Source organism: Bombyx mori, chromosome 10, assembly GCF_030269925.1.
Source record: "Bombyx mori chromosome 10, ASM3026992v2".
In the NCBI taxonomy this organism is placed as follows: Eukaryota; Metazoa; Arthropoda; class Insecta; order Lepidoptera; family Bombycidae; genus Bombyx; species Bombyx mori.
In genome coordinates this window covers 328,249-333,494 of record NC_085116.1, presented here as the reverse complement: position 1 = coordinate 333,494, position 5,246 = coordinate 328,249, and the positions used below count along the sequence as shown (strand labels likewise).

Here is a 5,246-nt window from a genome sequence, read left to right as displayed (position 1 = left end):
CTGCCGACCGTCGTTGAGTTGCCGACCGTTGAGTCTCACATACCCCGCGCGCCCCTTATGCGCGGGGACCTCGTAGGAGGGTCGGCCCCCGGGCCCGGAAAAAAAAAAGTGTTTGTCGTAGCACGAAGCTAGCCGAGTTCCAACGATACTGCAATCGTGCTGCCATCTCTCGGGAATCGTGCTGCGTTTCGTTTAGCTACCAAACTAATGACCGTCTCCGACATATATTGTTTAATACTTTAATACTTACAACACGTCCGGCCGTTGAAGCTACAAATGATAGATGATACAGATGAAAGAAGATCACGGAAATCAATCTTTTGATTTATTATCTTACATAAAAACATTTTATCTCTCAGTAGCCTACGATCGGCCAGAGAGATAAATGCTGTCGGTTCTGGTAAGTTGAGGCGACGATAGCGGTGTAGAAGATCTATAAAAAAATTATTTGGACTCTTTCTAGTCACTCACTATAAATATTATATTAGGGATTTCAAAAGACGGAGAGATATTCCAGTATACCTAGTCAGTACAAAACTGTTGTACCAAAGAATAAGACTAGACGGCCCTTCAAACTCTTTACTGACTCAAAGTATGCAACCTAACATTCTCTAAGCCTTATTTATGATTTCATTAATTTGAGCATCAAAAATAAATCCTGAAAACACATAAATATCCAAATCACGTACATCTGTAGTGCGTTCCAAAATTTGACCATTAATATTGTTACGCCGGTAAGAGTAACGTCATCTATCGCCAAATAGCCGAAACGAATATCAAAGAAACTCGTAACATCGAGAAAGATCGAGAAGTACCACGCCATCTATAGTCAGATAGCGGAAACACACAATACTCGACTTGTGTGGAATATTCTCGATAATTCTAGGGATGTCGTATCGACCAGGGGGGTGCAACTCCCATACAAAGGAAAAGAACATTCAACTAGCGTCATCTTTAGGAACCGGCGAGGTCATTTTTGAAACGTTTTGGCCTTAATGAACTAATAAACTCACTAGATGGCAGATACGAGTTCTGACTCAATAAAAAAGGTTAGCGTACTTTGAAGCAGTGCTTCCACTTTTAGGGAATTCTCCCTTTTTTAGGGAAAAATAGCTGATATTTTGGATGATAAAGACAATTTAAAAAATACCAGGATTTAGGATATTTCGGGGTAAAAAGCAAAGCCTATACTAGTAACTGTTGTGAATTTTAAAATAAACGGTTTTTAAAGTAAAACAATGAACATTTTATTTTATGGAGAGAGAATGACATTAAGTCGAGTTGACAAGTAAAAGAATAAAACAGAGTTGTGTATAAAAACTATTAAGAAGGTTTGATTCAACAGTAACCCTCTAGTAAAGTAAATCATAGATTAAGCCACTGCTTTTTTCTTAGGGATTCCCCAGAATCCCAATAAGTATAATCCGCCAAATTTTTATTTACCTATTTTCGTTGATGTCACCAGAACTTACTTGTATTGTAATATACAGGTACTTCATGTACCATGAATGATTATCATGGTAATTTCATTTACGAAAACCTTGTAATTGTCATTTCACTTTTGCTAGCAGTTCCTTCTTCAAAGACTGAGGTGGAAAGATTATTCAGTGTTCTCAAATGAAAAAACTGACAAAAGAAACAGGCTTTCTAATGAAACCCTGAACGGCTTGCTTCATAGAAAGTTCCCAACTTTGCCAGCAAACAATTGCTCAATTTTAGAACCGAACAGTGTTAGGTTGCGTGCAGCAAAAGAATATAAAAGCAATGCGTCGACTTCCTTGAAAATTCTAATCCTATAGATCTATGATCTTCTGGGGGCGTTTATATTATATATACCTTCATTAAATAATATGCTGTGGTTTATTTTCTGTATTTTATTTATGCTTTCTATATAAAGGATTTATGAAAGTTGTCTAGGAAATTTTAGGGATAAATTCAAAAGAAACTAGGGTAAAATGTGTTAAAAAAAACTTAAGTGGAAACACTGCTTTGAAGTTTTCAAAATTCCAGGGCCGTAAAACAATCTCAAAAAAAAAAAAAAAAGTTTTCAAAATGTCGTAACGATTTAATTTTTTAAATCGTTTTTTTTTGGTCTTGGTGTGAGTTATTTTACGTTGTAGTATTAATTTAGAGCATCTTTTAGCTTTATGAGAATATTAGACGATTAGACATTGAGAAACTCTGTTTTGAATTCTCTTTAGACATAACTTGGTTCCAATACTTTTTTCTTCGTTAGCGTTTCGTAAGCTTGTGTAACTATTTTCGTTTCTTACAGAAAGTTTATTATTAAAAATCAGCATGCCTCGAAGATCGAAAATGAAATGCTATTTCGGATGCCTTGATAACGGTGAGTTTACACTATTTTCCCGGTATATTATTTGCTAACAGAATTATTATTCATAATATAATTAAATGAATTAGCACCAACTAATGGTCCTTCCTATTTCTGCTGCCTAGCTATCATATATGTTAAGTTTGATTAAAACAGTCGGTGTTAAGTCTCGTACTATCACACACACACCTCAGATAATAAAATTGTCTCGAGTGGGTGGAAGTATTTATGTTTTGCAACTCAGCGTATTATATGCTTATTGTCAAGTGGGCCCGAACTAGTTTTTTGGAGTGATCAATCAGTCATGCTTTCCTGTTTAAATAAAATACAGCACAATTGATCTCACATCCAAAGTTAGATGATGGCATTCACATTTTGTTTCCTGGTGTTTGATAACCAAGTTACACCAAGTGGCCTGTGACCACGTTCATCCTTCTACCCAATATAAAATAATGTTTTTATTTTTGTAGACAAAGGTTTGATAATGACAAAATTTTATGGAAAAATTATAAGGAGCACTAAAATGTCTGAAACATGAAAAGATTGATGCACTATATTTGAACCAGAACGTGTTATGTAATATATTAATTTGTAAGTATGATTACATTAACACTAAATTTATGTTATGAACATGATTGTGGGTTAATCGTTTCTTAAATTTCTAAATGTTTATAAGAATGCTAAGAATAATTTAGTATTCACTTTAGTGTGTGTATTATCTCTACAATGCTAGTTTAAATGACAATTATTGTATGACGAAGCATAGGTAGTGTTTATAGATGTAATATTTTCATACAAGGTCATGATCTGTCACGATCAACTTTAAGCAAGAACTGCTATCATTAAGAAACAAATTTATTAAATTTAATTCAAATTGTCTACTATGTTTATAATGGAAAGCTGACATGTTTATATTTCGCACAAATGACTTAATTGACATTGAATGATTTGATTATCTAGACTTAATTAACTTTTAGATAACCTTCGATTTAATGTTAATAAGTACGCTAGTAGGATTAATCTAGAGGAGTTATTGTTATTCGAAGTTTTATACAATTGTACGTTCATACTATCTTTTAACCGAAAATTGTTTGTAATATAGGGAAATTAAATAGCTTACAGAGAATTACAGCTTTTTATTTTAAAAAACTGTTTTCTCTCTGTATGAAAAGATCTTATCGATTAGAATGCTGAACACAATCAAACATTCCTTAATATCTCATAAGTACTACCGGGAATTCCAGCGATTCTAAACGATAAGATTTTTTCATAAAGAGAGTTATTAAAAATATTAAAATTACTAAAAAAGCCACCTGGTGGGGGGTAGGGAGACTAATAATCGACCGTAGCGACGCCTGCTGGACCGGGCTTTAACTAAAGCAAAAATAAAAATGAGAGTTGCGCATCTATCTCTAATATATTAAGTGTATAATCTATGGTATCGACTATAAAGCGTTGCAAAGACGGCACGTAGTCAGTTAGTAATCGGAACTACTCGAAGCGAAATAGCGAACGGATCACCTGAAGCGAAGCGGAAGAAGTGAATTAAGAATTTTAAAGTGTGTGTTCTATGTGATAAATACAGTTTTAAGTTGTACTTTGGTGGAATATTTATTTATCCCGAACCCCAGCGCGTAACAATATAATAGCCATACAAAATATTAGATCTTCCACGTGGGAAAGTTATAATAGTACCTACACTTGTTTATAATAGTGAGTAAGTTATTCTGACAGTAAATAAATAAATTGTTGAAAGAATCCTGCAGCTCCAAACATTCATCAAAAGACTTCACGGCTTGAAATAATTATTTTCATCGGCGTACTCTATTTCGGTTTCTTGAATAAATTAGAAACGTTATTGACATATACTATATTAAATAACGTAGGACTGAGATGAGAAGCCTGTGGAACTCCTGAGGGGACAGGTGCAAATTATGAATAAATAAATTTAAATGTAACAGCTTAACATCGATCTCTCCTGTACGACTCAAGCTGTCGCAGCAAATCACCGTGGACTCCAAGTCCATGCAATTCCTCAATCAAAGTGTCAAAATATATTCAAACTTTGGAATAATCAGTGTAGAGTACATCAACCTGATGACTGCCCTCCATTGCGCTTAATACATAATACAAACATTGATAGAGGTTTGTCTCAGTAGATCTATCGCTTATAAAATCATGTTGTTGCTCTTTAATATGAGGCTTTATCCACGGACAAAAAAATGCTATTATCTACCGTTCAACGGTTTATTAGAAAATTGTTTTTAAATTTATTTACTTTGTTCGATATGTTTTATTTCAGTGTATACACATTTTTTGTAGGTTTTTTTAAGTCAGAATTGCTGTCTGCTATATTTGACTAATTGCAATGGCATACAGGCAACGAGTGTGCGGTGTGTGAGGCACGAGCACTGTGGGCTGTGATATGATACGACCGGCTGTTAGTCAGGAGATATTCGTACATAATAATGTATGTGTATGCAATATTCCACCAAGTTTCCGACAACATGTAGGGTCTAGTACAAAAATTTATGGGCCGATCTTAAAAATTATGACTAAATGGGTTAGACCTTATCTGTTATTGATCAAAGTGTACTCCAATCTACTTTTTATTTGTCACTGGATTTTTTTTTTAAAGGAGTCAGCTTCATGCCTACCTTTTACGTACTAATTGTGTTAGAAATGCTTTTTTGAACTCTACTACCTGTGCCGTGCCCTTCCAGATGTTCATCTTTGTCGAGCTTGGTGGTATGTGGGAGAACGACGCACTCACTGAAATAACCGATAGTGAGTCTCGCTGATCATAGCCACGCCGCAACGCCCAGGTTAACAGCTAGAATATTAATGTTTGTAAAAGTGAGCCCTTGGCTAGTTGACGGCGGCCCTCTCCACTCGACTCCGAGGGCCGGCGCTT

The 5,246-nt window shown here is 34.9% G+C and overlaps 1 long non-coding RNA gene across 1 annotated transcript; it reads left to right on the top strand.

The window, feature by feature from the left end:
- Positions 1 to 1,602: 1,602 nt before the first annotated feature.
- LOC134199449 (uncharacterized) lies at positions 1,603 to 3,640 on the top strand. The gene is made up of 3 exons (XR_009973939.1): positions 1,603 to 2,099; positions 2,276 to 2,347; positions 2,803 to 3,640. It is a non-coding gene; the product is annotated as an uncharacterized LOC134199449 (long non-coding RNA).
- Positions 3,641 to 5,246: the final 1,606 nt, after the last annotated feature.